Here is a 25,405-nt window from a genome sequence, read left to right as displayed (position 1 = left end):
ATCGACTTGAACGCTGGATCTTTAAGCCCCATGTTATCCTATTAAACAGATCATTTATTTATCCCTATCAAGAGATTCATGTTGCTGACTAAATATTGTTGGGAGCTACCAGTGACTGGATGGGAAATTAAAAAAAATATAAAGATCGAAAACTGCTGGTATGGAACACTTTACAGCTTGTTTAGATACATTTTTTAAAACAGTTTTCAAAATTGGGGGGGGGGCTGCAAGTGTGGGGCAACGATCCTGATTTGGGGGCAAATGCCTTCCTTGTATCCCCTCCCCACTCTTGATGCCGCCACTGCAACCCCTCAAACACTCACACACACACTCTCTCTCTTAATATCTTCTCTTCTAGAAAACTAACTTAAAACAAGAAAGTCTCTTAGGTATTACGATTCCGCTCGCCAGGTGATTTTTAAACTAATTTTCTTTCATACTTTCGCGGAGTTTTCATATCATAAATTGATGAAAAAAATAATAAAAAGGAGATGTTTTGTATGCATCATTTATTAATTAGAATCAAGATCAGGTTATGATAGGTGCTCTGCATTTTTAACACACATAGCCAAATAAAAATCCAAGGGTAAAAATTAGTACAATGTAAAGCGCTTAGAAACATAATGTATTAAGCGCTATATAATTGTAACTTTAACTATTTATTAAAACTAATCAGGAGGGAAAGGCGTACTAGAATGGTAGAGTCTTATACAAAACAATGGGAAAGAGACATGGAGATGCGAAAACGATTATGAGCTCTGCATTTGTGTGTCAGCATGGTCAGGTTAATTCTAGGCTTAGCATGCTTAGTGGAAGTCAGACAATGCAAGATGAAGAATTGTTTAAAATGGTAGATATCATAATAAGAGTACTCAGTAATATGAGATAATCTGTTAATTCGTTTAGAATTTACACTGTTTACAATCTCATATTAATTTGTTTTCTTGCTTTTAGCGGCCAATGGTTGAAATCAATTGAGTTTCTTGTTCAGAGTGGGGTAGGACTTGTCTATGTCTTTTTTTTTCTCGAAAAGAAAGCACGAGACCCACCCTTCCTCCCCGACTACTGAAATATAAACAAGGTCCACATAATGGAATGAATTACATGGTCATCCGACGTGTGCACATCAATACTTTATATCACAAAGATCATATAAGGCAATTTATTGACATAAATTATACGTCTTTAAATCAGTGAATAATAAGAACTGAATACGTTGAAAGGAGTTGAAAGGAGTGTAGCTGAGATTTTGATGCACACAAGAGTGGGTTGTAGTTTTTCATCCTGCTTTTCTGCTACTCACTTTGCGAGACCCAGTTTTTATAGAGTTGTCTGTAATGATTAATACAACCATGAACAATAAATTTACAATATTTATGATCCATAAATAAAATTCAAATCACAGAAAACATGCCTCCTCCTGATAATGCTCAAACGCAAAAATTTAAACTAGTGAATTCTCTGGAGAGGAGTTTATACAAGTCCCAGAAAATAAAACGAATCGAAAAAATAAATTGTGTGTTTTTTATGACTTAATCTTTCTATGATTGACAAAATGACATATCACTATAAAGCTTATCTGCTCTATAACTTAATGTAAGTGATCATGATACATATTTCACGCATGAGTGAGCAAACAATTAATGACAACGAAAAATACCATAAGAAGACATTTTCATTTTTTGCTATCGGATTTTGAAGTTTATCGAACTGCTCGACGGTTGGGTAAAATCACACAATAGATAGATAAAGGGATCTGCGTGTACCTTTGAACCAATTATCATGAGGCATGACTGGGGCGGGGGGGGGGGTGGAGGGGGCTAGATGTTTCAGTCCCTAACTTTTCCAAAACCGTGTACAAAAATGTGAAAATAAGTATCTGATTGGGGATTTCTTTTAGCATGGACTGGTCAGCCCCAATCTAGTGATGAATCCATCCGATATGATATGTCATAATAGAAAAGGTATGAATGATACTTACAAAATCCGTTTGCAATAATATTCGTCTTTCACATCCTGTACGCACTTCTTTAACTCTATAGATTGAAGAAAAGGAAACTGAAAATCTGTATCTTTGAGGTAACATTTTTTCCCCATTTTGTGCAGATTGTGTAACAAGAAAAATCGTTATTGTTAACAATAATATGAAATGAATATTCCAAAAATCTGAAAAAACAGGAAACTTAATATAAAAAGAGTAAATGAAGACGTATTCTAAGTAATAACGAAAGTTGGATCGAAAGGTTTTCTGACGAGTGCTGAAAGAAGGCTCATATCTCTGACCATATCGCATAAGAAAAGCCAGTTGTATAAGATGCTTGTTAACAATTGTAAAAGTACATACAATATGATTTTTACATTATACACTGCAGAAACTCCGGTGTTGATTTAACACCAGCCCGGAATCTATATATGACCACACCAGAGAAGTATTGAAACAACACCACTTTGGAATCAAACCGATGCTGTTTTAATACTAATTGGTGTTGTATAAACACCTATCTGGTGTCAGACCAAAACGAAACTGGTGTTGCTTAACACTTCTCTGGTGTGGACAGCTACTGGATTCCGGGCTAGTGTTAAATCAACATCAAAGTTTTTGCAGTGTACTTGTTAAGAGTGTCATAAACATTTTTGTGGGACACGATGTAGCATCTTATAACATAATACTGTATACACAATGAGAAATGAGATACCCACCAGAAGCATTGATTTCCTCACTAATTTGTGTATCTTCGCAGGAAACACTAGTTGCAATCGCAAGGGCAACCAGGAGAACACCTAGAATTGCGAGTTTTAACGCCATGTTTATTTTCTCTGATAACAATATATAAGCAAAGGTATTTTATTAAATAACCATCAAGTAATTAATGATAGTAATGATCGAAGGGGATTTAGTTCAAACCTGTTGTACACAATAAGGATTATCAGTGTCAATAAGGTTCCAGAATGTGTGATGAACGGTCAAACAGATGACAAATAGAACTGGACCCTACACACACTCCTGATGTACAACTTTTGATGAATTCAGTGATTTACCGATTGCATTAATATTTTCTTCGTAATCTCAAATGCACTACACTATTAACAAAACAAATGTATTGATCATTGCATTTCATCCTTCGAACAATGTACGACAATGGTTTAATCTGCTAACAGACGGTTGTGTCAAAATCAAAGTTTTGAAAAATAGCCATCTCATATTCATAAATCATCCTTCGCATTTGATTCTCAGACTTTTTCCTACAATCTGTGGCTTTGGGAAGTCCAGGTTATAAGATACAAAAAATCAATAAACACGAAGCCGATCATGAGTGATAAGTGATAAAATCACCATAATTTTCGTTAATTTTATTTCATTTAGAAAGAAGGGGTATGATGCAATTATTGCCTTAAATACTTCGGCTACTACACTAGACTATAAATCGGACGCATCCGAGAATGAATCAAAATTTGTAAGCCAGGCTTCGCGATCTGACATAAGTGTTAGTAAATCTTGTAACAAATTATTAGTATCCCTACATAACATATAATCAACAAAAATTTAAAGGACCCTATCCTCTCGTTTTATGACGGAGGCGCAACAAAATACTATGAACTTAATCACTATGTACATTATTTTATTAGGAGTATAAAATTACCCCAGCTAGCATGTTAACTGATATAATCGAGTTTTGAATCACCATTATTTAGAATAGCATTAGACTTCAAAGGGCAAATACAAAAAAAAATAGTTTAAATATAATGCAACTAATCTAATAGTGATCTAACGTATTGAAAACCAAAAGAAGTTTTACAGCTTCAACAATAGTCCGGCAGCAATGCCTAGCGGGTAAATAAACTGGATATACACATTTTTAAGATCGCATATTATTTCATAAACTCCGAATAGGCCTAGATTACAAGAGATAATGTAGTAAAGTAAAGTTGTGGTATTTTATGAAAGTTAACAGAGAAAAGCCAAATACTTTTGTCAAAGCAGATGACCTTGTCAAATAGGAAAATCCCTTACCTCTAATGTCAGGTGTTGTCAGGTCGAAGAAATGATCTGCAGTGATCTTCCCATCCGCTGATATCAATGCTAGAAGAGTGTCGAAATCACAGAATTTATCCAGTTTTAGGACCACCCGTATACTTTTCTTCGTTGTAATTCCTTTGACCACACTCATTTGATTCTTAGTCGTAAGAAATAAACATTGCTGCTATATTCATGTTTATTGTGATTTGATTTTGAAGCAATAAAATCTTTAATAAAAAAAAAACAGTTGAACATATTCTGCCAATATCGGTGAAAATGTATTACCATAGTACTTTTGTTTTTAACCGCTGAAACATATGTTCTTTAAGTTTAAGACAAGTGAAATTAACTTTCAGAATATTTCAATATATCTCTTAGAAGTCTCAGACAGCTTTACTGATTTTCAGAAAGATTTTATTTGTCTATTGATAAGTGGAAAGTTATTGTGTAGCTCTTTCATTCTCTCAGACACAAGTTCGGAATTGAATGGATGTCAGCAAGTATTGTAGTTATGGCTCACTACGTCAGAATCAAAATAAATTTTGAAGGCAAATTCAAAGCTTGGTCTATCACGCAATAGTCCTAATTACCTAATTTCTTGATTACATTGTGAGTTCTATTTCTGTAGAGAAAATATTAAAGCTGGCAAGTAAATGTGACGGAATTAATGTACTCGCTGTTTTACGACAAATGGAGATAATTAATGTTTTTCCTTTTTGCCTCAACTTACATAATTCCAGGGCGTGCTGTTTATGATATCACACGCACCCCCCCCACAAAAATATTGGGGGTGCATGCACCCCCAGCCCCCCTTCCCCTCTTCCAGCCCATCCAGTGGCGTAGCTACGGGGGGCCTGGGGGGCACGTGCCCCCCCCCTGAGAATTGGTGTGCCCCCCCCCGGTGCCCCCGCTGAAAAAAATTGGCAGAGCAAAAATAAAAAGTGAGAAAGAAGAAAAGAAAAAGAAGTGGAAAGACAGAAAAAAGAAGAAGATGAAAATAAGAGGAGGAAGACGAGTGAATAAAATAATGTGAGGGGAAGACTTGCAAAAAAAAACACAAAATCTTTCATGTTACTATATACAATTTTCGCTCGCGCTTCGCACTCGGATTGCCTGTTCGATGAGATTCATATCTTGCTCAATTTGTATAGAGTGTCCCGTTTTTAGGTCTAAAATCTCAATTTTCTTCCGCTCGCACTTCGCGCTCGCATAAATTGTTTAGTTACATACCTATCCCATTTCACATTACAAAAAGTGCTTAGAATTACCTTTTTTTTAGGTCGGAATGTCAAAGATGTTTAGCTTCCGCTTCGCGCTCCCATAATTTTAATATGTACCTTCTTCGTGTGTAACTATAATTAAACAGTCCTTAACAGGTCCCTTTTCGATCATGCCAGAACATTTATTAAAAATTTCTGCTCGTGCTTGGCGTTTGCAGTATATTATGTAGTTATATACGCATCTTGTTCAGGATCACAAACATTGCCCAGAATTTTAAATTTTCAGGACAAAATACATGAAAGTTTAAGAAAAATTCGCTCACACGTCGCGCTTGCACTTTTTATATAGGGTTTATGAGATTATTTCATATTTTTGTTGTTTAATTTAAAAAAAAGCTAAGAAGTGACCGATCGGGGAAATATATAGGTGCAGATAACTTCGGGCCCACCCCTTATTGGCGAAAGTCGGATTGGCCAGTGTGACACGCATAGAAAAAAATGTCCCCCCCCCCTGAAAAAACAAGGACCCCCCAGTGCCCCCCAGGAAAAAAATCCTAGCTACGCCACTGAGCCCACCCCAATTATAGTAGATACATTTTTATAACATATTTGGTCTGAAATTATCAGAACATTTATCATTCAGCAGGAGACAATTGAGGGGAGGGGTGTATAATACATCAAACAAATCCTGAGGGGCAAACCACATCATTATGGAGATATGCTTCCTCCAGAAATTAAGAGCTAATAGTGGAAAGGTAGCCTATATCACAAGATATGCGTTATAATGTATATTATTCCAATTTCTTTTTTGTGTGTGTAAAATGAATCATGATCCATGGAATATACACTCACGTACATCAAAGGGGATCAAGATAATCCCCTGGTCTCATTTCAGTTCTTTATCCCCTCTCAGTAATTCTGAACTGAATCATTTTCAATCCTTTGATGTCTGTTTAATATGCTTTTCTGGGTCAGCCCTTCTCCTTTTCCGTCTCTACCCGACCCTTATAGATCCCCTCTACGTAATCATCATCCCCTATCATTTTCTGCGATCCCCTTTCCACTCTTTCTCAATTTCTTCTTTATATATCTTCCTTTTCTCTCAATACACCCCTAAATTCTCCCATTCTGCCGATTTGTGCACTAACTGTACAGGTTTCGACCAAGGAGAATCCAGCCTTATATTATTCATAATATGTTGTCCCTAATTATACATGGAAATTGTCAGTAAGGGCCATTGCCCCCCCCCCCCCCCGCTGCCCCAGTTGCCCCTACAAGCTCCAAATAATATAGTCTGTTTGGCCACACCTAGAAAGGAGGTAGAGGAGGGGGGGGGGGGTGGGGTGAGGATGCGATGCAAATTGTCACGATTTTAATGTTTTTTATTTAGAACAAAAGGTTACGACGTGCAATGGCAGAACACTTTGTCAGATTTTCCCAATGATATACACCTCATAATTATTCTGTTCTCTGATGATGGATCGTTTTCGTTTCATAATGTTTCGAGAATGACTTGTTATTCAATAAAGGAAAAAGATGTAGTTCAAAGTCAATAATGTTTTATCAGGTCAGACAGCTGGCCTAAGCATGGAGTAACTTTTTCGAAATTCGATAATATTTCAGCCTCTTTTCAACGATTTATTGCTTTTGTTTCCCTTTTTTCATTCCTCCCCGTTTTCTTTTTTGGGGTGATCGCCCTTGCCCTCCTGAAATACAGCCTCCATTTGTTATTATAAAAAAAATTCACATACACATTTTATAAGATGCAGTACCCTAGATATTGCGATGAGACCAAAATGAAACATCAGTTTCTTTTTTAGTTTCTTTTTATTTATTTGATACTTTGCAACGTTAATGAGATTGTTACACATTTATGTTTACTCATTAATAAGTAATGAATCTTCCAATACTTGATTTTTTGCTGACCTCCTGAATATGATTTTCTTTTGTTTTACCATTTGATTTCATTTTGCATTCTTCTGTCTTTTTATGCAATATTTGATTGAATGCGATTTATAATTTCACTTACACTTAGAACTCCTTAATTAGATCCGTCATAATGGAAATTTTTGTGTAATTTAATGTACTATGTATTGAATGATTGTTTTTTTTTTTAATTATTATGTACTCTTTGTAAAATATCTTTGTATGTTCTCATATTTTGTAAACATGTATATTTCAGCCACTGGCTGCCAAGCATGTATATATTACCAATAAACCATTACTATACTATACTATACTATCAGTCAGTCGGCAAGCCCTGAAAAAGTAGCTTCTTTTTATCCAAGTGATATTCATGACTAGCGAGAGGGTTTTTGCATTGTTAATGAGCTTGGTGCGGACCAAACACCTCTTCTTATTCGGCCATTGCTGCTCTAAATATTGACCAAATTTCATGTTTTTGGTATCTTTGTAAAAAAGAAGAATCATTCTTTTAGGACATGTGTTTGGATTTTTAAAAGAATGTTGTAATATAGGGGAAACTTTTGATCTAAAACATGAAACAAAATAATTTTTTTCATGCAACAAAAATTGTTGTTTTTACACATAATTTCTGTTCGAGCACAAATGATTTTTAAACTACGATAAAGCTGAAGATCTAAGCTTTAATATGATATAAGTTTTATGAGAAGATGTATTTTAGATGGGTCAGCAGCCAGCTTTTCATAGGCCAAGTACATTTAGCAGCCCAAAAACAAAAATACTGCGCTCTGATTGGTCATAGAGACCACACACCCACGCAAATTCCAAAGTTCCCCACACTGGGCCTCTGCAAGGTCACACTCACCATGTGGTAATCATTTCAAATTACCTGCGCCTGTTGTTTTGAAAACATTATTCAGCCAATCAGCCAATCAGAACTCTGGATTTTATGTTACTCAGAAAATTTCAGAAATCTCGTCTTGCATCTTGATGGAAAAAACTGGCTGCTGACCCATCTAAAAAATGCCACATATCAAGAGTGACTGGCTCAGTGACATTGTAAGAAAGTATAGAGTTTGGGCTTTCTGATGATATAAATAATGTTTGTGCCTAAAAAATAAAATGTTGCACAATTTGCAAGTGAAACAGAGGAAGAAAATTCTGTTTGATGCATCTTTTCAGGTAAAAAATTCACTTATTTATCAAAATATTTTATTCAAAAGAAATAATCAATATAGAAGAGTAACATTTACTCTTTCCCATGGTACAAAAATAATCATTACTGAAAAAAAAGTGGTTAAATTCTTTGAGAAAGAAAGTCTCACAATTCACGAGATTTTGCAGGGACATGAATTCAGCCACGAGAGGACTTGGATAAATCTTGCTCATTAAGACAGGGGCTTGCAGACTAACTGACATGGAAGATGGAAAGAATGAAATGCGTATCTTATTCAATTTCTGTGGTTTTAACTATAATTCGTCGATTGGCAAGCTACCCGTACCTGTCACGCACCAACTTTCTGAATTTCTTCTGGAGATTCTTCCATACAGTCTTACAGACTAGCATCATATTATTTCTTGTGCGTGTGTGTGTGTGATCTAGGCATATGTGTCAAATTCATTAAATTGTTCTTGAATTTGAATTTGTATATGAATTGAATATTATTTTCATTTTCCATGATGGAAATTATTTTTATATGGATTACAAAATAATGCACATAAACAAAAGAAAATATAATACAAATAAAATGTATCTATTTATAAACATCACTCTTGAAAGGATGATTTCGAAAGTAAATATTGTTTTAAAAAAAAATTAGGGCTAAATTGGTTGGGTAAAATAGTTGGAGAAAACATGTTTCGTGGGTAATAATTTAAAAAACGTTGCGAAGGTAATAACAAACATGTTTTCTCTTTACTCAATTATATTGAATAAATTCTTGAAAAGTGCAACATCAAAGTTTAGCAGAATCGTTTGAAGATTAATTCATAATTCACTTAATTTGTTGGACAGCAGTTTGTCGGAAGATGAATGCTGGTGAATCGTCCCCCTTATACTGCCTATGGGGTTAGATACATGCACCTCTATCTGTACTGAGGGGACGCTTGCAGCTGCCCCCCCCCCCAAAAAAAAAAAAAAAAAAAAAAAAAAAAAAAAGGATAAAAGAATGTACCATGCAGGAGTGCATTATTACGACATTTTCACATATTGCGCGCATGTCACTTATTGTATTAGGGAATTATTACGTCAAACTGAATGCGCGCAGTGTGTCGTATACTTTGGTCGTTTATATCTGAAGTTCATCAACACAAACCATTCATTCTTAAAGTTTGGTTTCATGCTAGCAGACTTTGTATTTTGAGTTCTCTTTATTCTTATAACATAAATGTGTAATCATTTCATAAGCCCTATTAAATTAAATAGTGTGAGCGCGAAGTGCGAGCTAAACAATTTTGAAATTTCATGTATTTTGTCCTGAAAATTCAGTTAAACGTACATTCTGGGCAATGTTTGTAAACCTGAAGAAGATGCGTATGTAACTAGATAATTACTGCGAGCGCGAAGCGCGAGCAGAAATTTTTATAATGCGTTCTGGCCTTGTCGAAAATGGACCTGTTAAGGACGATTTGCAGTTAGCCATTAAGACGATACATATTTCAATGATTAAATAATGCGAGCGCGAGCTGAAAATATTTTTACGTTCCGGCCTAAAAATTAACGTTCTATGCACTTTTTTATAATCATGAACGGTATAAGTATATAACCAAACAATTGATGCGAGCGCGAAGCGCGAGCGGAAAAAGATGAGATTTCAAACCTAAAAACGGGACACTCTCTTCACGTTTTGTAAATCATGAAAAAAATTGGGTATAACTTGGTATCTTCCTACATTAATAATGCGAGCGCAAAGGGTGAGCAGAAAAATATTGATATTCTGATCTGAAACTGGATATATAGGCTTATAATGATTCAAATAGAGAACAAGCTGCGTATCTGAATAAACATGCGTGCGCGTATTTCAGATTCCGACCTAGAATCTGGGCATTCTAAATACCTTTTTTTTCATCATAAATATCAATTAAGCGAGCGCGAAGCTCGAGCTTTAAATATTTAATATTCCAATCTGAAAAAAGGGTGAATTTAAGCTCTGTATTTCAAGCACTTTGTAGGAAAATTATGAGGTGGATATGAATCACAGTTAAAAAAAGGATCTGATATGTTTCATCATTCTTACTTTGAGTTTTGACATAGGACAGGGACATTCTAAGAACATTATGTCATCATATGAAAATGATGACTATCTTCCTATTTCTCTTCCTTAGCGGGAGATGAAACTTGTCGAGATTCCATTCTTAAAAAGAGGCAATTTTCTTTGTTAAATTAATATCTTATTTATTAATTTAATAAGCCTAATGAGAGAGCGAAATCTGTTAATCTATTATGGCCTGAAAGCACTTTTGTAATTATAAAATAAGATACATGAGTTAATCACAGGCGGCAGAAGCGGGGGGACGGCGGGGACAGGTCCCCCCTAAATTTTTTGTTGATATATAGCCTTTTTTTTTTTTGGCTTGTCAAAATTTTTTGGTCGTCCCCCCCTAAATTTTTTGGCTTCCGCCGCCAATGGAGTTAATACTTATTCAACAATCAATGCGAGCGCAAATCGCGAGCCGAAATTTTTGATAAACTGTCATGAAATGGGGATTTCAGTCGTTTGTTATAGAATCAATATTTAGATATACATATCAAATCACCAATCAAAATGCGAGCGTGCAGCGCTAGCTATTACGTTTTGACAATTTGACCTGAATAGGGATATTTGAAAACTTTGTGGAATACAGGAAAATAATGGGTACCTGACAAATCAAATGTTAATATTCAGAAGATAAAACATAAATTCTTACAGAACACTTTTTAAAAATCAATCTGGAAATGAAACAAAATAATGAACGTTCGAATATCAGAGCTTAAATGTTTTGTATATTGACAACAAAATTTGATATTTAAGCTCCATATTGAGCAAAAAAAAAACAAAACCTAAAAGGCAATGCGAGCGCGAACTGTACAGTTGCATGAAAGATTTTAAAAATTATTTTCCAAGTCTTCCCCTCATCTTATTTTATTAACTCGCCTTCCTCCTCTTATGTTTCCCCCTTCTTTTTTCTCCTCTCTTTTCCCTTCTTTTTCTTTTTTTTTCTTTCCCCCTTTTTTCTTTTTTTTTTGCTCCGCAAATAGGGGGGGGGCGGGCCCCTCGCCCCCTGGATCCGCCTATGGAGTGGAAATGCATACTAAATATGGCTTTATCTATTCCGTCGAATTATCGAGCAGGATCGGGTGCGTGTAATTTAGTCAGTTAGTGTAAGTCTGTGTCACACCTGAATAAATTCAAATGGACATAACTTGTGTCGAATGGTGACTCTCTCAACTCACTACTGTAAAACTAAATAAATGACCATGGAAGACAATTATTATTTAGTTCAACAAATAAAATATGTTTAGTTTTATTACTCGTTTTCCGGCTTCAACTTCCAACATTTAAATTCAATCTTCTGGTTTTGGTGGACCAGAATAAACAGAAGATAAACAATAATAACAAAAATATATTCAACTCGAAGGAAGTTACACAATAGTATATATATGGTTACAAAACAATGCTTTAAGTCTCTGGAGGGTATAAATAAAATAACCCACTTTAATCAACTGTTGCTTCCTGCTAAAAATTCATGAGGAGTAACGAATGAGTAAAACGAGCGATGATAAACGACCATCATCAGATCTTGTCAGCGAGGGTGCTGTCCCTTCTTGGTGGGTGCCCTCTAATAAACCTTTACTCCTACTCTTGACTGGTCTGGTCAATGGCTGAAAATGAGCTGCCAGACTTCTTTACTTCTGAAGAACCACTGGGTGAACTCCCAGGTAGATGAAGAAGAACCCATCTACAATTAAACAATTTCCAAAACTTAAAAAGTCTACGGAATACATATAGGACAATAACCATAACATAATAGGTTATCTATATTCAAGGAAACATCATTTCCCTAGCTTAATTCAAGTATTCAAGTATAATCTAGAATGACATAATTCGGTCATTGAAAAGAAAGCATCATCATTTCTCTTAAATCTAACATTTCATACAAAGAAATTCCATGACATGAGAAACACTTTCCATAATCCATTAATGCTTAGGAAAAGCAAAGTTTCTTATATATTTTAAGAATATCATTTTAAGACCTTTCAATATTTCAACAGATGGAATTCTTGTTGACATATAATAATCTTTTAATGAAAAAATATAGTTAGCATCTTTCACATCTCACATTTTAGAGGTTTTCTTTGACCTTTTGTTATTCTCAATGAATAGTAAAAATCCAAGACATAAATGAGACAAAAAAACAACTAAACTTACAGTTTGACGGGGATGACTAAATGCAGGAAATCAGGAACAGGCCTCCATGTTGGTTTAGTGAATCTTGACTCTGGAATATAGTTTTATTGCAGCGCAAGTGTTTGGCTTAAAACTCTAACTCTCCATTTCCAATCACCCAGATGGACCCAAGGACCAATAGGTCCTGCCTGTGTGAAAGCTGTGCAGATAGTGAGGTACTCCTGCTAAAACAGGCAACCCACCCAGTTCAAAAATGCTGAGTATGTTAATTACAATTAAGTGCGATGGAGCCTAACCACTGAGCCTAACTACTCACTATTCACTCCAGAGCACTATTGTGCATTACATAATACAAAGGATTAAGAATACACTTGAGGGGGAAGGTTGAATCTCTAACAGTCTGGACTAGTCGAACTATCGGCAAAATCGCTAAAATCCCCCTTCCGGTATCAGCTCTTCTCGCTAGCAAAGCGGGAAGTAGCCTCTTGTCGAGGCCCTGTCGGCTGCTTTAATTTCCGAGCGAACATGGCTTGGCAAGGGATATAGCGAATTATAGGAAATCCCTCGCTTCGCTCGGGAAGCAGCCGCCAGTGTCTCGACAAGAGGCTAAGCGGGAAGGTCTTGGCTGCTTTTGGAATTAGTTAAAGTAATTTGTTATTGATTTGTTTGTTCATCGTTAATAGTGAAACAGTGTTTATGGAATTGAGGAAAGGGAAAATGAGAATATCCTGCAAATGGAGTGTAAAATAAAGCAAATCGAGAGCGAGTGATGAAATAGGGATGAGATAGATGGGATAACAATAAAAATATCCTGGAGGTGAATATAATGTATATAAGAATTTGATTATGCCCCATTCTCAATAAAGATTTTTTTAATGAAAGAAATAGAGAAAGCGGGAGATAAAAGAAGAGAGATAGAAGGGGAGGGAGGGAGATAAAAGAAGAGAGAGAGAGAGAAAAAGGGGGATATAAAAGGAAAGGGGGAAAGGTGGCTGGTTCGATTTCCCCCTTTTTTTGTAAATTAAGATGCGCCAATAATATTACAATGTAAATACCATGTATACCGCACACATTTAGGTTTGGATAGAATAAGGACCTTTTATGTCAATATTTCCTCTTTCGGAAGTTTATTTTCTGTGCAAAACGCAATGAACAAGAAATTTTACCACTTTCTTCTGAAATTGAAATAATGATTGAATATAGATAAGATTCATTGTTCTTTATACCAGTATTTGAATGCAAAGTTCATTTTCTCTAAAAACCTGTTATTGGAAATTTCGTCTCAACGGAGAAAATTGCGGGTATAGCTCATTCCGCACATTACAGTCATCATAAAAACATTCATAACTTTGATTTGGCCTACGGCTTCAAACAGCTTTGCAAATTAAGAGCCTCCATGCATGCGGCCGTATGTACAGAGTCTATACAGACTAATAGGTTCGCGCACCAATGCCGACCTTCTTTTTAGTTGAAAACTTGTTACTTAATTGTCAGATAGTCATGGGGGAAATGTCTACCGTTTGATTTTTCGAAATTAATGACGTTTTAACGTCGAAGATAACGAAATTGTTGACAAAATGAAGAACTCGTCCTCAAAATCCTTATACGGACTTGATCCTGTACTATATATCGCTACCCCGTCCCTTTCTCTCTCACTTTCTTTCTCTTATTCCGATCATTACCTCCAACTATCACCCCCCCCCCAACACACACTATACCCCCTCCCCCTCTCCATTTTCCTCTAAGCATCGTTTCAATCAATTCTAGTCATCTCATTATAACACCTCCATCCCCTCAGTGGCGGCATCAGGATTTTTATTCTAGGGGGGCAAAGGGGGGAGGGGTATTAGTGGACCCGAAGCTTTTTGCCCGTGCACAAAATAGACCACGAAGCGCGAGCTAAAACTTTTGATATAGGTCCCACTGACTCAAAAAGGGGCCTGTTTGCAATGACTCGTGAAGATGATATCTCACCGAATAAATAATGCAAGCTGAAAATTCATAATATCCTGAGAGTGTAACTTGATGTTCTATTTAACTAAACAATTAATGCAAGCGCGTAGCGCGAGCTAAAAATTGTTGATATTAAGCACTTTTTTGTAATTATGAATATGTATCTCGCTTTAAAAACAAATAGTGAGAACTCGAATTATGAGAAGAATAACTTGTGCATATCGACTTGAACGCTGGATCTTTAAGCCCCATGTTACCCTATTAAACAGATCATTTATTTATCCCTATCAAGAGATTCATGTTGCTGACTAAATATTGTTGGGAGCTACCAGTGACTGGATGGGAAATTAAAAAAAATATAAAGATCGAAAACTGCTGGTATGGAACACTTTACAGCTTGTTTAGATACATTTTTTAAAACAGTTTTCAAAATTGGGGGGGGGGGCTGCAAGTGTGGGGCAACGATCCTGATTTGGGGGCAAATGCCTTCCTTGTATCCCCTCCCCACTCTTGATGCCGCCACTGCAACCCCTCAAACACTCACACACACACTCTCTCTCTTAATATCTTCTCTTCTAGAAAACTAACTTAAAGGGGAATCCAACCCAAATAAAAACTTGTTTTTATAAGGAAAAGAAAAATCAGACAAGTTGATAGGTGAAAGTTTGAACAATATTGGACAAACAACAAGAAAGTTATGAATTTTTAAAAGTTGTAAATATTGGTAATCACTATACCCATGGAGACTTCAAATAGGCCGCATATGGGATGTCATAGTGATGTAAGGCAAGGACTACTCTTCCATGTACTCCAATACATATTTTGGCTGAATTGTCATTTTTCCCAAAAGTTTGTTTTTCAAATTACATTTTTCTTTCATGAGGACATAAAACAATATACTACCTGGGTTATATTTAGATTACTTCCCCAGGGGAATGGGTACTTAGGAAAAAACCACAAATCCCTGATAATAAAGTACATGGCCTAAGGGAAAGTTGTCCTTGCCCCTTGTCATAATTTACTTACTCAGTTGCCAATTTGAAATCTTCATAGTATTAGTGATCTCAATTTTAATGCAGCTATAACTTTCTTATTGCTTGTCCGATTTCTTTCAAACTTTCACTATTCTGTTTAATTTATTTTTTCCCTTCCCAACACAACATTTTATGGCCAAGGCTGGATTCCCCTTTAAAACAAGAAAGTCTCTTAGGTATTACGATTCCGCTCGCCAGGTGATTTTTAAAATAATTTTCTTTCATACTTTCGCGGAGTTTTCATATCATAAATTGATGAAAAAAATAATAAAAAGGAGATGTTTTGTATGCATCATTTATTAATTAGAATCAAGATCAGGTTATGATAGGTGCTCTGCATTTTTAACACACATAGCCAAATAAAAATCCAAGGGTAAAAATTAGTACAATGTAAAGCGCTTAGAAACATAATGTATTAAGCGCTATATAATTGTAACTTTAACTATTTATTATAACTAATCAGGAGGGAAAGGCGTACTAGAATGGTAGAGTCTTATACATAACAATGGGAAAGATACATGAAGATGCGAAAAACGATTATGAGCTCTGCATTTGTGTGTCAGCATGGTCAGGTTAATTCTAGGCTTAGCATGCTTAGTGGAAGTCAGACAATGCAAGATGAAGGATTGTTTAAAATGGTAGATATCATATTAAGATCACTCAGTAATATGAGATAATCTGTTAGTTCGTTTAGAATTTACACTGTTTACAATCTCATTTTAATTTGTTTTCTTGCTTTTAGCGGCCAATGGTTGAAATCAATTGAGTTTCTTGTTCAGAGTGGGGTAGGACTTGTCTATGTCTTTTTTTTTCTCGAAAAGAAAGCACGAGACCCACCCTTCCTCCCCGACTACTGAAATATAAACAAGGTCCACATAATGGAATGAATTACATGGTCATCCGACGTGTGCACATCAATACTTTATATCACAAAGATCATATAAGGCAATTTATTGACATAAATTATACGTCTTTAAATCAGTGAATAATAAGAACTGAATACGTTGAAAGGAGTTGAAAGGAGTGTAGCTGAGATTTTGATGCACACAAGAGTGGGTTGTAGTTTTTCATCCTGCTTTTCTGCTACTCACTTTGCGAGACCCAGTTTTGATAGAGTTGTCTGTAATGATTAATACAACCATGAACAATAAATTTACAATATTTATGATCCATAAATAAAATTCAAATCACAGAAAACATGCCTCCTCCTGATAATGCTCAAACGCAAAAATTTAAACTAGTGAATTCTCTGGAGAGGAGTTTATACAAGTCCCAGAAAATAAAACGAATCGAAAAAATAAATTGTGTGTTTTTTATGACTTAATCTTTCTATGATTGACAAAATGACATATCACTATAAAGCTTATCTGCTCTATAACTTAATGTAAGTGATCATGATACATATTTCACGCATGAGTGAGCAAACAATTAATGACAACGAAAAATACCATAAGAAGACATTTTCATTTTTTGCTATCGGATTTTGAAGTTTATCGAACTGCTCGACGGTTGGGTAAAATCACACAATAGATAGATAAAGGGATCTGCGTGTACCTTTGAACCAATTATCATGAGGCATGACTGGGGCGGGGGGGGGGGTGGAGGGGGCTAGATGTTTCAGTCCCTAACTTTTCCAAAACCGTGTACAAAAATGTGAAAATAAGTATCTGATTGGGGATTTCTTTTAGCATGGACTGGTCAGCCCCAATCTAGTGATGAATCCATCCGATATGATATGTCATAATAGAAAAGGTATGAATGATACTTACAAAAACCGTTTGCAATAATATTCGTCTTTCACATCCTGTACGCACTTCTTTAACTCTATAGATTGAAGAAAAGGAAACTGAAAATCTGTATCTTTGAGGTAACATTTTTCCCCATTTTGTGCAGATTGTGTAACAAGAAAAATCGTTATTGTTAACAATAATATGAAATGAATATTCCAAAAATCTGAAAAAACAGGAAACTTAATATAAAAAGAGTAAATGAAGACGTATTCTAAGTAATAACGAAAGTTGGATCGAAAGGTTTTCTGACGAGTGCTGAAAGAAGGCTCATATCTCTGACCATATCGCATAAGAAAAGCCAGTTGTATAAGATGCTTGTTAACAATTGTAAAAGTACATACAATATGATTTTTACATTATACACTGCAGAAACTCCGGTGTTGATTTAACACCAGCCCGGAATCTATATATGACCACACCAGAGAAGTATTGAAACAACACCACTTTGGAATCAAACCGATGCTGTTTTAATACTAATTGGTGTTGTATAAACACCTATCTGGTGTCAGACCAAAACGAAACTGGTGTTGCTTAACACTTCTCTGGTGTGGACAGCTACTGGATTCCGGGCTAGTGTTAAATCAACATCAAAGTTTTTGCAGTGTACTTGTTAAGAGTGTCATAAACATTTTTGTGGGACACGATGTAGCATCTTATAACATAATACTGTATACACAATGAGAAATGAGATACCCACCAGAAGCATTGATTTCCTCACTAATTTGTGTATCTTCGCAGGAAACACTAGTTGCAATCGCAAGGGCAACCAGGAGAACACCTAGAATTGCGAGTTTTAACGCCATGTTTATTTTCTCTGATAACAAGATATAAGCAAAGGTATTTTATTAAATAACCATCAAGTAATTAATGATAGTAATGATCGAAGGGGATTTAGTTCAAACCTGTTGTACACAATAAGGATTATCAGTGTCAATAAGGTTCCAGAATGTGTGATGAACGGTCAAACAGATGACAAATAGAACTGGACCCTACACACACTCCTGATGTACAACTTTTGATGAATTCAGTGATTTACCGATTGCATTAATATTTTCTTCGTAATCTCAAATGCACTACACTATTAACAAAACAAATGTATTGATCATTGCATTTCATCCTTCGAACAATGTACGACAATGGTTTAATCTGCTAACAGACGGTTGTGTCAAAATCAAAGTTTTGAAAAATAGCCATCTCATATTCATAAATCATCCTTCGCATTTGATTCTCAGACTTTTTCCTACAATCTGTGGCTTTGGGAAGTCCAGGTTATAAGATACAAAAAATCAATAAACACGAAGCCGATCATGAGTGATAAGTGATAAAATCACCATAATTTTCGTTAATTTTATTTCATTTAGAAAGAAGGGGTATGATGCAATTATTGCCTTAAATACTTCGGCTACTACACTAGACTATAAATCGGACGCATCCGAGAATGAATCAAAATTTGTAAGCCAGGCTTCGCGATCTGACATAAGTGTTAGTAAATCTTGTAACAAATTATTAGTATCCCTACATAACATATAATCAACAAAAATTTAAAGGACCCTATCCTCTCGTTTTATGACGGAGGCGCAACAAAATACTATGAACTTAATCACTATGTACATTATTTTATTAGGAGTATAAAATTACCCCAGCTAGCATGTTAACTGATATAATCGAGTTTTGAATCACCATTATTTAGAATAGCATTAGACTTCAAAGGGCAAATACAAAAAAAAAATAGTTTAAATATAATGCAACTAATCTAATAGTGATCTAACGTATTGAAAACCAAAAGAAGTTTTACAGCTTCAACAATAGTCCGGCAGCAATGCCTAGCGGGTAAATAAACTGGATATACACATTTTTAAGATCGCATATTATTTCATAAACTCCGAATAGGCCTAGATTACAAGAGATAATGTAGTAAAGTAAAGTTGTGGTATTTTATGAAAGTTAACAGAGAAAAGCCAAATACTTTTGTCAAAGCAGATGACCTTGTCAAATAGGAAAATTCCTTACCTCTAATGTCAGGTGTTGTCAGGTCGAAGAAATGATCTGCAGTGATCTTCCCATCCGCTGATATCAATGCTAGAAGAGTGTCGAAATCACAGAATTTATCCAGTTTTAGGACCACCCGTATACTTTTCTTCGTTGTAATTCCTTTGACCACACTCATTTGATTCTTAGTCGTAAGAAATAAACATTGCTGCTATATTCATGTTTATTGTGATTTGATTTTGAAGCAATAAAATCTTTAATAAAAAAAAAAACAGTTGAACATATTCTGCCAATATCGGTGAAAATGTATTACCATAGTACTTTTGTTTTTAACCGCTGAAACATATGTTCTTTAAGTTTAAGACAAGTGAAATTAACTTTCAGAATATTTCAATATATCTCTTAGAAGTCTCAGACAGCTTTACTGATTTTCAGAAAGATTTTATTTGTCTATTGATAAGTGGAAAGTTATTGTGTAGCTCTTTCATTCTCTCAGACACAAGTTCGGAATTGAATGGATGTCAGCAAGTATTGTAGTTATGGCTCACTACGTCAGAATCAAAATAAATTTTGAAGGCAAATTCAAAGCTTGGTCTATCACGCAATAGTCCTAATTACCTAATTTCTTGATTACATTGTGAGTTCTATTTCTGTAGAGAAAATATTAAAGCTGGCAAGTAAATGTGACGGAATTAATGTACTCGCTGTTTTACGACAAATGGAGATAATTAATGTTTTTCCTTTTTGCCTCAACTTACATAATTCCAGGGCGTGCTGTTTATGATATCACACGCAACCCCCCACAAAAATATTGGGGGTGCATGCACCCCCAGCCCCCCTTCCCCTCTTCCAGCCCATCCAGTGGCGTAGCTACGGGGGGCCTGGGGGCACGTGCCCCCCCCTGAGAATTGGTGTGCCCCCCCCCCCCGGTGCCCCCGCTGAAAAAAATTGGCAGAGCAAAAATAAAAAGTGAGAAAGAAGAAAAGAAAAAGAAGTGGAAAGACAGAAAAAAGAAGAAGATGAAAATAAGAGGAGGAAGACGAGTGAATAAAATAATGTGAGGGGAAGACTTGCAAAAAAAAACACAAAATCTTTCATGTTACTATATACAATTTTCGCTCGCGCTTCGCACTCGGATTGCCTGTTCGATGAGATTCATATCTTGCTCAATTTGTATAGAGTGTCCCGTTTTTAGGTCTAAAATCTCAATTTTCTTCCGCTCGCACTTCGCGCTCGCATAAATTGTTTAGTTACATACCTATCCCATTTCACATTACAAAAAGTGCTTAGAATTACCTTTTTTTTTAGGTCGGAATGTCAAAGATGTTTAGCTTCCGCTTCGCGCTCCCATAATTTTAATATGTACCTTCTTCGTGTGTAACTATAATTAAACAGTCCTTAACAGGTCCCTTTTCGATCATGCCAGAACATTTATTAAAAATTTCTGCTCGTGCTTGGCGTTTGCAGTATATTATGTAGTTATATACGCATCTTGTTCAGGATCACAAACATTGCCCAGAATGTTAAATTTTCAGGACAAAATACATGAAAGTTTAAGAAAAATTCGCTCACACGTCGCGCTTGCACTTTTTATATAGGGTTTATGAGATTATTTCATATTTTTGTTGTTTAATTTAAAAAAAAGCTAAGAAGTGACCGATCGGGGAAATATATAGGTGCAGATAACTTCGGGCCCACCCCTTATTGGCGAAAGTCGGATTGGCCAGTGTGACACGCATAGAAAAAAATGTCCCCCCCCCCCTGAAAAAACAAGGACCCCCCAGTGCCCCCCAGGAAAAAAATCCTAGCTACGCCACTGAGCCCACCCCAATTATAGTAGATACATTTTTATAACATATTTGGTCTGAAATTATCAGAACATTTATCATTCAGCAGGAGACAATTGAGGGGAGGGGTGTATAATACATCAAACAAATCCTGAGGGGCAAACCACATCATTATGGAGATATGCTTCCTCCAGAAATTAAGAGCTAATAGTGGAAAGGTAGCCTATATCACAAGATATGCGTTATAATGTATATTATTCCAATTTCTTTTTTGTGTGTGTAAAATGAATCATGATCCATGGAATATACACTCACGTACATCAAAGGGGATCAAGATAATCCCCTGGTCTCATTTCAGTTCTTTATCCCCTCTCAGTAATTCTGAACTGAATCATTTTCAATCCTTTGATGTCTGTTTAATATGCTTTTCTGGGTCAGCCCTTCTCCTTTTCCGTCTCTACCCGACCCTTATAGATCCCCTCTACGTAATCATCATCCCCTATCATTTTCTGCGATCCCCTTTCCACTCTTTCTCAATTTCTTCTTTATATATCTTCCTTTTCTCTCAATACACCCCTAAATTCTCCCATTCTGCCGATTTGTGCACTAACTGTACAGGTTTCGACCAAGGAGAATCCAGCCTTATATTATTCATAATATGTTGTCCCTAATTATACATGGAAATTGTCAGTAAGGGCCATTGCCCCCCCCCCCCCCGCTGCCCCAGTTGCCCCTACAAGCTCCAAATAATATAGTCTGTTTGGCCACACCTAGAAAGGAGGTAGAGGAGGGGGGGTGGGGTGAGGATGCGATGCAAATTGTCACGATTTTAATGTTTTTTATTTAGAACAAAAGGTTACGACGTGCAATGGCAGAACACTTTGTCAGATTTTCCCAATGATATACACCTCATAATTATTCTGTTCTCTGATGATGGATCGTTTTCGTTTCATAATGTTTCGAGAATGACTTGTTATTCAATAAAGGAAAAAGATGTAGTTCAAAGTCAATAATGTTTTATCAGGTCAGACAGCTGGCCTAAGCATGGAGTCACTTTTTCGAAATTCGATAATATTTCAGCCTCTTTTCAACGATTTATTGCTTTTGTTTCCCTTTTTTCATTCCTCCCCGTTTTCTTTTTTGGGGTGATCGCCCTTGCCCTCCTGTAATACAGCCTCCATTTGTTATTATAAAAAAAATTCACATACACATTTTATAAGATGCAGTACCCTAGATATTGCGATGAGACCAAAATGAAACATCAGTTTCTTTTTTAGTTTCTTTTTATTTATTTGATACTTTGCAACGTTAATGAGATTGTTACACATTTATGTTTACTCATTAATAAGTAATGAATCTTCCAATACTTGATTTTTTGCTGACCTCCTGAATATGATTTTCTTTTGTTTTACCATTTGATTTCATTTTGCATTCTTCTGTCTTTTTATGCAATATTTGATTGAATGCGATTTATAATTTCACTTACACTTAGAACTCCTTAATTAGATCCGTCATAATGGAAATTTTTGTGTAATTTAATGTACTATGTATTGAATGATTGTTTTTTTTTTTTTTATTATGTACTCTTTGTAAAATATCTTTGTATGTTCTCATATTTTGTAAACATGTATATTTCAGCCACTGGCTGCCAAGCATGTATATATTACCAATAAACCATTACTATACTATACTATACTATCAGTCAGTCGGCAAGCCCTGAAAAAGTAGCTTCTTTTTATCCAAGTGATATTCATGACTAGCGAGAGGGTTTTTGCATTGTTAATGAGCTTGGTGCGGACCAAACACCTCTTCTTATTCGGCCATTGCTGCTCTAAATATTGACCAAATTTCATGTTTTTGGTATCTTTGTAAAAAAGAAGAATCATTCTTTTAGGACATGTGTTTGGATTTTTAAAAGAATGTTGTAATATAGGGGAAACTTTTGATCTAAAACATGAAACAAAATAATTTTTTTCATGCAACAAAAATTGTTGTTTTTACACATAATTTCTGTTCGAGCACAAATGATTTTTAAACTACGATAAAGCTGAAGATCTAAGCTTTAATATGATATAAGTTTTATGAGAAGATGTATTTTAGATGGGTCAGCAGCCAGCTTTTCATAGGCCAAGTACATTTAGCAGCCCAAAAACAAAAATACTGCGCTCTGATTGGTCATAGAGACCACACACCCACGCAAATTCCAAAGTTCCCCACACTGGGCCTCTGCAAGGTCACACTCACCATGTGGTAATCATTTCAAATTACCTGCGCCTGTTGTTTTGAAAACATTATTCAGCCAATCAGCCAATCAGAACTCTGGATTTTATGTTACTCAGAAAATTTCAGAAATCTCGTCTTACATCTTGATGGAAAAAACTGGCTGCTGACCCATCTAAAAAATGCCACATATCAAGAGTGACTGGCTCAGTGACATTGTAAGAAAGTATAGAGTTTGGGCTTTCTGATGATATAAATAATGTTTGTGCCTAAAAAACAAAATGTTGCACAATTTGCAAGTGAAACAGAGGAAGAAAATTCTGTTTGATGCATCTTTTCAGGTAAAAAATTCACTTATTTATCAAAATATTTTATTCAAAAGAAATAATCAATATAGAAGAGTAACATTTACTCTTTCCCATGGTACAAAAATAATCATTACTGAAAAAAAAGTGGTTAAATTCTTTGAGAAAGAAAGTCTCACAATTCACGAGATTTTGCAGGGACATGAATTCAGCCACGAGAGGACTTGGATAAATCTTGCTCATTAAGACAGGGGCTTGCAGACTAACTGACATGGAAGATGGAAAGAATGAAATGCGTATCTTATTCAATTTCTGTGGTTTTAACTATAATTCGTCGATTGGCAAGCTACCCGTACCTGTCACGCACCAACTTTCTGAATTTCTTCTGGAGATTCTTCCATACAGTCTTACAGACTAGCATCATATTATTTCTTGTGCGTGTGTGTGTGTGATCTAGGCATATGTGTCAAATTCATTAAATTGTTCTTGAATTTGAATTTGTATATGAATTGAATATTATTTTCATTTTCCATGATGGAAATTATTTTTATATGGATTACAAAATAATGCACATAAACAAAAGAAAATATAATACAAATAAAATGTATCTATTTATAAACATCACTCTTGAAAGGATGATTTCGAAAGTAAACAATATTGTTTAAAAAAAAATTAGGGCTAAATTGGTTGGGTAAAATAGTTGGAGAAAACATGTTTCGTGGGTAATAATTTAAAAAACGTTGCGAAGGTAATAACAAACATGTTTTCTCTTTACTCAATTATATTGAATAAATTCTTGAAAAGTGCAACATCAAAGTTTAGCAGAATCGTTTGAAGATTAATTCATAATTCACTTAATTTGTTGGACAGCAGTTTGTCGGAAGATGAATGCTGGTGAATCGTCCCCCTTATACTGCCTATGGGGTTAGCTACATGTACCTCTATCTGTACTGAGGGGACGCTTGCAGCTGCCCCCCCCCCCCCCAAAAAAAAAAAAAAAAAAAAAAAAAAAAAAAAGGATAAAAGAATGTACCATGCAGGAGTGCATTATTACGACATTTTCACATATTGCGCGCATGTCACTTATTGTATTAGGGAATTATTACGTCAAACTGAATGCGCGCAGTGTGTCGTATACTTTGGTCGTTTATATCTGAAGTTCATCAACACAAACCATTCATTCTTAAAGTTTGGTTTCATGCTAGCAGACTTTGTATTTTGAGTTCTCTGGCGATATCCTTCTTTACGAATTTTCAGCTCCAAAACTTGTTTGGCAGCATTCCCTTCCATTTGAAAGAACTATCGTGTTTGGTTCTTGTTGACAGCACGGAGTCCCTATTAACAATGACTTCGTTTACAATCAACTGGAATGACACACCAAAGAATAGTTCTTTGGGCGAATTTGAGAGACCCAAATCGCGACCCCTACCAGTTTTTCTGCGACAAAAGCCAGGTATCACTGAAAGAAAGGCCTTTTCACTTCTCACTCCGATTGGACGCGAAATGAAAGGGGAAATAGGGAGGAAAGTGAACGAGTGTGGTGACAAAAAAAGGAGGACAGACAGATCAAAGAAGACTTCCCACAGTCATGACAGTAAGAAACGGTCAGCGTTAAAAGGAAGGGTTTCCAACATAATCGGTAATTAAACCATTTTCTTTCATTCATTATGAACAAATCCACAAAAATGACTTACTATCATAATCATCAACAAGTCTGGAAAAACTTTATGTAAGTGAAATAAAAAATACACTGATTACTAAAACAGAAAGAAAAGTTTA

General features: G+C 35.6%; 2 long non-coding RNA genes across 2 annotated transcripts; both read right to left on the bottom strand.

Moving 5' to 3' along the window:
- Window positions 1–574: 574 nt before the first annotated feature.
- Window positions 575–4,160, bottom strand: LOC135155594 (uncharacterized). The gene is made up of 4 exons (XR_010294713.1): window positions 4,013–4,160; window positions 2,701–2,817; window positions 1,982–2,036; window positions 575–1,332 (listed from the first exon to the last, which is right to left on the bottom strand). It is a non-coding gene; the product is annotated as an uncharacterized LOC135155594 (long non-coding RNA).
- An 11,660-nt stretch (window positions 4,161–15,820) lies between these two features.
- LOC135155589 (uncharacterized) lies at window positions 15,821–19,400 on the bottom strand. The gene is made up of 4 exons (XR_010294709.1): window positions 19,336–19,400; window positions 18,023–18,139; window positions 17,305–17,359; window positions 15,821–16,655 (listed from the first exon to the last, which is right to left on the bottom strand). It is a non-coding gene; the product is annotated as an uncharacterized LOC135155589 (long non-coding RNA).
- Window positions 19,401–25,405: the final 6,005 nt, after the last annotated feature.

Source organism: Lytechinus pictus, chromosome 10 (assembly GCF_037042905.1).
Source record: "Lytechinus pictus isolate F3 Inbred chromosome 10, Lp3.0, whole genome shotgun sequence".
NCBI lineage: Eukaryota > Metazoa > Echinodermata > Echinoidea > Temnopleuroida > Toxopneustidae > Lytechinus > Lytechinus pictus.
Note: the sequence above shows the minus strand (reverse complement) of the source record. Positions and strands in the feature narration are given on the sequence as shown.